The sequence below is a fragment of the Artemia franciscana genome, chromosome 11, assembly GCF_032884065.1.
Source record: "Artemia franciscana chromosome 11, ASM3288406v1, whole genome shotgun sequence".
Classification (NCBI taxonomy): Eukaryota; Metazoa; Arthropoda; class Branchiopoda; order Anostraca; family Artemiidae; genus Artemia; species Artemia franciscana.
This window is the reverse complement of record NC_088873.1, coordinates 27,299,254-27,307,593: the sequence shown is the minus strand read 5'-3', so window position 1 is coordinate 27,307,593 and position 8,340 is coordinate 27,299,254.

Below are 8,340 nucleotides of genomic sequence, written 5' to 3'. Positions count from 1 at the left end.
TTCACCTCCTCCAGACCCCAGTTCCCCTTCTCCCAGCTGAAATTTAGTTTCTCCGAAAATGTTGTCAAAACTAAGAAAAGCCTGCATAATTCAAGCATCCACTGAAACAGGTTAGTTTACTTTAATACATCTTTACCTTTTTATTATTATACGGCTAGTTTTTCAATTTTCTCTGTCATTTTCACTTGATTTGGGAAAATTAGCTCCGACTTTGACCCCACCCCCACCACAGGATTTTGATAAAATTACGCCATTTGTTGGGGTATAGATTTAGTGATCTGCACAGCATTTCGTTGCAAACCATGAACTGCATAACTACTATTCCGTTTTGAATCAAAACGCTTGACCAAATACCTTCCTGGGACATGCTTTAGGAAACCGAGTGCATCATATTTACAAAAACAGTGAAATTATCTGAAAATGATCGTATAGCAGAGAGAAAACCATGACTGAAAAAACATCCAAGCAGGAATCGAACGCAAAACACTCTAATTCGAAGCCAGACGTTGTACTAACAGAACCACGCCGCTAATAATCTAATTTGGTATATTAGTGTTTGTACCTAAAATGCGAAGCTTATTAATGGGGCTTGGAGGAGAAACACGTGAGAGATGTTCTTGCAAACCTCCAGTTAAGGGTTTCAAGCTTTTCTACTAAAGAAGTGACGCCAAAAGTCCTGTTTTTAGTGCTATATCACAGTTACGGATGGTAGAATTGATAAATATCACATAGATATGAGCAATAGCTTTCAAATGAGTCATTAAACGCCACTCTGAAAAGTTCTGGTAGCCTACTAGCCCCAGCTTTCCTGGAGCCAAAAGTACCGTTTTTAGTGCCATTTGGAACTTGCTGATGGTCGAATTTATAGGAAGGACGTAGATATTAGCAATACCTTTTATATGAGCTATTAAAAATCTGTCTAGATACCTGCGACACCAATACGCCCCATAACAATACGCCCATACCGACGCGTGATATCAATACGTCCGATACCGATACAGTGTGCAGCCCTTTTCCCAGGGACAATGGAGGTTCACATCATCACCAAAACCAAAGATACCTGACCTTTGAACTATGTTGAACAAAATATCTATCTCAAAACCGTAATTGGATGAGTTTGGGGGGAAAGGGGCCTTTAGGGAGGGGGGCTAGTTGCCCTCTAATCTCTTTTGGTCACTTAAAAGGGCACTAGAGAATTTTTATTTCCGTTTGAATGAGCCATTAAACATCTCTTTATGATGTTCTGGTCAACCCTAGCCTTGCTAAAAAAAAAAAAAAAAAAAAAAAAAAAAAAAAAAAAAAAAAAAAAAAAAAAAAAAAAAAAAAAAAAACGGAAGACGGATCAGTGCTAACTATGCAAAAATGTCATTTTCCTTGTTGTTCAAGGAGGGGGGTTGTAATTCCCTTAACAAGGTTTTCAACTGTGCTGATTCCAATAACAGACTTTTCATTTTGATCTAATGCCATTTTTGAGGGGCTTCAGACTTTTTTTCGAAATCACCATAAATTTATTTTGGCAATAAACTTTCACTTCTAAGACGAATCGAAGTAACAGTTGACATTCTCAAATCAGCATTAGATGGCAATGTTTTTCACTAGGTACTTTTTTTCTAAGCGCGTTTTTTAACTTTTGGTTACTATGGGCTGTGGTTCGCTCTTTACTAGGTTGTGCTGACAGTTTCAACTTAAACCACCTAGCAATTCCTTAGATAATGACGCCCATTTGTCAACGTGGATGCACATTGTATATTACGATTAACATTCAAAATTTCCACTGAAAGTGGAATCAAACAGTTCGTGGTAACGAACTGTAGTAAGGAGCGACCCGGCTCAATAGTAACCAAAACTCTAAAAAATGGAATTTTGATACCAATAGCTACATCAAAAGAATCGCATTTTAATGCTGGTTTTAAATATATAAGTTTCATCAAGTTTAGTCTTACCCATCAAAAGTTACGAGCCTAAGAAAATTTGCGTTATTTTAGGAAATAGGGGGAAACACCCCCTAAAAGTAATAGAACCTTAACGAAATCACACCATCAGATTCAGCGTATCAGAGAACCCTACTGTAGAAGTTTCGAGCTCCTATCTACAAAAATGTGGAATTTTGCATTTTTTGCCAGAAGGCAGATCACGGATGCGTGTTTATTTGTTTTTTGTTTTTTTTCCCCAGGGGTGATCGTATCGACCCAGTTGTCCTAGAATGTTGCAAGAGGGCTCATTCTAACGGAAATGAAAAGTTCTAGTGCCCTTTTTAAGTGACCAAAAAAATTGGAGGGCACCTAGGCCCCCTCCCACGCTAATTATTTTCCCAAAGTCAACGGATCAAAATTCTGAGATAGGCATTTTATTCAGCGTAGTCGAAAAACTTTTTAACTATGTCTTTGGGGACGACTTACTCCCCCACAGTCCCCGTGAGAGGGGCAACAAGTTACAAACTTTGGCCTGTGCTTACATATAGTAATGGTTATTAGGAAGTATACAGGCGTTTTCAGGAGGATTTTTTTGGTTGGGGGAGGGGTTGAGAAGAGGGGGATACGCTGGGGGAACTTTCCATCGAGAATTTGTCATGGGAGAAGAAAATTTCCATGAAGGGAGAGCAGGATTTACTAGCATTATTTAAAAAAAAAAACAATTAAAAAATAAATGTGAAAAAGCTTTTTCAGCTGGAAGTAAGGAACAGCAATAAAACTTAAAACAAACAGAAATTATTACCCATATGAGGGGCTCACCTCCTTCTAATACCTCGCTCTTTACGCTAAAGTATTTTTAGTAATTTCAACTATTTATTCTACGGCTTTTGTGATTCAGGGGTCATTCTTAACGAATTGGGATAAAATTTAAGCTTTAGTGTAAAGAGCGAGGTACTGACGATGGGGCGAATCCCCTCATATATGTAATAAAAACATGAGAATACAAAAGTTCTTTACGTAAGCTAATTTATAAGTTACGTAAATCTTTTACCAATAAAAAGATTCGTAAAAAATTAAAAGTTCTAGTTGCCTTTTTAATTAACCAAAAAATCGGAGGGCAACTAGGCTTCGTCCCCCGCTCTTTTTTTCTCAAAATCATTCGATCAAAATTATGAGAAAGCCATTTAGCCAAAAAAAAAATATGCAAATTTCGTTTTGATTATTCCTCTGCGGAGAGCCAAAATCAAAACATGCATTGATTCAAAAACGTTCAGAAATTAAATAAAAAAAACAAGGTTTTTTAACTGAAAGTAAGGAGCGACATTAAAACTTAAAACGCACAGAAATTACTTCGTATATGAAAGAGGCTGCTTCCTCATCAACGCCCCGCTCTTTACGCTAAAGTTTTTTACTGTTTGAAAAAGAAGAATTGAGAGAAAGAGTCAAACTTTAGCGTAAAGAGCGGGGCGTTGATGAGGAAGCAGCCTCTTTCATATACGAAGTAATTTCTGTGCGTTTTAAGTTTTAATGTCGCTCCTTACTTTCACTTAAAAAAAACTTGTTTTTTTTTTTATTTAATTTTTGACCTAAAAGTCACTTAATATCTCGAATAATTTCTTTGAACACACTGCGAAGAAACTAGCAGAATTTAAATAAACAATGTAATAACTGTTTGTTCCACTGTTTTATATCAATTATACCCGCTGTTCACCTCTTAAATTCTCTTAATATCTTAGATGTTTCTGCGATATCACAGATGATGCTTTTTGAAAGTATGGATGTATATAGCGTCTTTTGATTTAATTCAACAGTCCCCCCCCCAAACAAATCACAGAAAGTTGCAATGTAATACCCTTATCCATTCCTTAAATGTTGGAGATAGACCTTTTGACACCCTGGCTTTGTACCTTTTAATATAGTTCAATATCGCCGTCAACATCGCCTGAAAGTTTCAACTTAATACCCTCAGCCGTTCCTAAGAAGTTACAAATACACACTTTGACAACTTGGGTTAACATAGTCTCTTTTGATCTTGGTTTACATCCTCTTTCTGAAAGACTCTGCTACATTTCCTTAGTAATTCCTGAGATATTGCAGGTGTGTCATATTGAGTTATACCTTCGACTTAATACCCTCAGCCGTTCCTGAGATATGCTGATGGGGATGAGATGTCTTTGATTTAGGTGTCTAGGTGCCCAGTATCTTTTGAGTTAGTTATAATTCCCCATCAATATGCCCTTAAAATTTCAGCTTAAAACCCTTAGTCATTCCTGAGATATTGCAGATATACCTTTTTATAACCTGTATACAAATAGTGTTTTCTGGTTAGCTTGGTGTCCCCATCACGTGTCTCCATCATATGTCCCAAAATTTCACCTTAATACTCTCAACCTTTTCAGTGATCCAGGGTGAAATATACCCAACTTCTAATAACAAAACATATACGTAAAAATGGGCAGCTCCCTGGAGGCATAGTTCTTGGATCTTTCGACCATTTTGAACGAAATGGCTATTTAAAAATTTTGTCGGACGTCTTAGGGGAGAGAGAATCTAAAATGGGCCTGAAATTGGGTGCACTCCAATCCCTTTTTACTCTTAAAAAGAGCACTAGAACTTTTAGTTTCTAATTGAATGGGCCCTCTCCAAAGTTTTACGACTACTCCTTCCAAAGAACATGGCCTGGTGAAAAAAATAGATTGAAGCCATAAAACTCTTTAATTAGGCGACGCTATTACGGTGCCTGTGATTATCTATGTTGAGACTTCAAACAAATTAATTCAAACCCGCTCACTGGTTCTTTGCTCAATTGCGCACTGGCCTGACCTGCCAACTCTTCGATTTTGCGAGATGAGATGACTTCTAATCTAACTATAGTTATTTTCCCCCAGTTCTATTTATTTATTATTATTATTTATTTATTTACTTCACCACTTTAGATTTTTGAGCATAGAATTCTACCCCACCACAATGTTTTTAGCAGAGTGGGAGACATGCTGTACCTTGTTTGAGCCACAGTCATGCAAAGATTTGCAAAGGTTGGAGAACCATAGCAGGCCAGAGGCCTCTCCATCACTACCCCATGCCAACACTTAACCATAAAGGCTAGAAGCTTGAACCCTGTTTGATATTAACTTACCTTAATATTACTAACCAAATAGGATGCATCTTAAGCAGTTGTGGTATCTTTCCCTTGAATCGCTCGTTGCCAAAGGCTTCGGTTTCTTAAAATACGTTTTTGAAATCTAGAAAGAAGACAAATAGTCAATCAACTTCATCTTTAATGGTAAAAAATATGTCCTAGTTAAGAGTGAATTTATTTACGAACAAACGTAACTGACTAGATGGCTTTGCGAAAGAAACTGCTAACCAAATGCTGAAGTCGTTAGCCTAAGTTTGTTGCTCATTAAAGAAGTGAATTTCTAAGTGATCAGGGATGAGCATTAAGCAGATCATGGTTGCAACCCAGTAAAGTACGAACCATGCCCCATAGTAACCAAAAATTAAAAATACATTTAAAAAAATTGAAAGTGAGAAAAAATTGCCATTTCCAGCTGATTCAGGAATCGTAATTAATTATTATCTCGATTAGTTTTAATAGTAAAATTTATTTTGAAAAACCCATTTATGAGAATTTCGAAAACAGTCTGAAACGCATAAAAAATGGGACTGAATTGAAACGAAAAGTAAACCATTGGAACCTCCGTAGACGAAAACATTTCACAGAAAACTTACAGCCTTGGCCTGAACAACAAGGAAAATCACTTTTTGCATGGGTAGCACTAATGTTTTTTTTTCAGCCAAAATTAGCAGGCTACCACCATATCCCAGAGAGATATTCAATTGTTAATTTAGAAGCCAATAATCATGTCTATGTGTTTTTTTAAAGTTCGTCCTGATAACACAATCTGTATTTGCCATGGAGAGCCAAAAAAAGCATTTCTCGGTGCCATTTCTTGAGCAGAGACGATGGGAAGCATAAAAAGGATAAAAAAAATTGCCATACTATTCACATCATACTTTAGAGCCATAAAGAGGGAGGGAGCCTTCTTTGTTATGGTTACAGACCATGAAAAGTCGATTAGATCTATTGGAATTTCCCTTTTCCAATAGTATGGAATTTGCCATATTGTCCGCATCATGGTTGCAGCTGTAGCTGCAACCTAGTAAAGAGCGAACAACAGCCCATACTAACCAAAAGTTAAAAAACGCGTTTTGAAAGAAACTGCCCAATGAAAAAAATTGCCATCTGTCACTGATACAGGAATTGTAACTATTATTTCGGTTCTTCTAAGAGTAAAAGCTTATTGGAAAAGTAATTTATGGTGATTTCGAAAAAAAGCCTGAAACCCCTCAAAATGGCGCCATTTCAAATGTATCAATGTACCATGTTATGGCGTCAGTTCAAATAATTCCAATGTACCATTGGGATTAGCATAGTCGAAAACCGTCTACAGGGAAATTACAGTCCCCCTCCTTGAACAACAAAGAAAATCACTTTTTTGCATCAGTAGCACAATCTCCCATCCTTTTTTTTCAGGCCTAGCGGGCTACAAGAACATCATAGAGAGATTCTTAATGGCTCATTCAAAAGCTATTTCTCATATTTACCTGGTTTTATGAATTTTACCATCTGCAAGTACCATATGGCACTAATATGGCATTTTTTGGGCCACTTCTCAAGGGGTGGCACTAGCAGGCTACCAGAACATGGTAGACAGATTTTTTATATCTCATATAAAATATATTGCTCACATCTACGATCTTCCTGCAAATTACGCCATCTGTAAGTTCCAAATGCCACTAAAAACGGCACTTTTGGTTCCATATCTCAAGTGGAAAAGCTGGGGTTATTGGGATAGCAGGACTCATAAAAGTTACGTTTAACGGTTCATTTGAAAGCTATTGCTCATATCTATGTGTTTTTTTTTTTTGTTGTTTTTTTTGTCAATTCTACTATTCGTAAGTGCGATATAGCACTGGAAACAATCCTTTTGGTGCCACTTCTTAAGCGGAATAGCTTTGAAGCACAAAACAGGTATTATTGTAATATTTATGTTCCAGAACCCTTACCTGGAGGTTTACAAGACCTCCAGTGTACAATAATCCAACTAATTCACTCTGGAGTACAAATAAACCAACTAATTAGGTTTTCCTATGTTTCTAGGATTATAGAAAACTAGCTCTTTACTGAAAACACAAAATAATATAGGAGTTTTGCAAAACAGCAAAAGCAAACCAAATAAGGACACTTTTTACAGAATAAAAATATTATCATTCCCTTTTAGGATCAATCCCTTTTAAGATAAAGCAATAATCCATTTTAGAATTATTGCTTTTTACAGTTAATCACTTCTGGACAATGGCTCAGTTAAATCACTGGCTCTTGTTTTGGTTCAAAAAAGGACATATCATGATTAGTTTGTAGACAAGTTCGAAGTAAAGCCATGTTGATAGTATTAGGACTATAGACTAGCTTTAAAATTTGTGCTGGCAAGACCAAAATGCTACCTGATAAATAAATCCAATATTTCTGCATGCTGTTCAACGACTTTGCGGCTATTACGAAAATATTTAACCTTACGCTTGTGGTTTTAAGATCATTTTAATTGTACACTGAAAATTACTGATGTCACAACTGGTGTAAGAGTATGCAAAGCTTTATAGATTAGTTATTCGTGTCAGGCTACATACTCACTTTTGACTCCCAACTCAATATTGCTGTTTTTTATACTTGACTATTGCGTTTTTAGTAAAGTGCTAGTTTTCTATAATCCTAGAAATATAGGGAAACATAATTAGCTGGTTTATTTGCACTAGTTTTATGGTTATACATTAGATAGACCGTGAAGTAATAATTTTTGTCCGTCTTAAGTTTCAACTTCGTTCTCTACTTCCCTCGGAAAAACTTTAATGTTTTAGATTAATCATAGTTTAGAGCCATTTTTCACGATGGAGAGGGGGAACTGCCCCCCAACAATGCGGAGAAAAGTTATTTTATATCCGATGCCCCTTGACTATCCGGACATGGACCCCTCTTGTCCCCCAATAAAAATGCTGAAGATTCATCCCTGCATACAAATTAGTCTTACATTTTTTGCAGGGTACTTTCGGACTTTTCTGCTCCTAAACCTGTTTTGCTGCGTAGATTTTGTATTTTCAGTAAAGCACTAGTTTTTCAGAATCCCACAAATATAGGGAAATATCACGGGTCAGTTATTTGAACCAGTCTGGCAGATATAAATTACATAAACTGCAAAGCAATAGCTCTTCTTCGATATAAATTTTAACTCGACTCTTTACTTTCATAAGAAAAGCTTTATCTTTTTAAACTAATTCTTTTCGTTTTTGAGTTATTTTCTTTTTAAATATAGACAATAAGCCTTGCAAAAAAAATCTTTGTCTAACTTAGGTGGAGAAACCGAAGAGG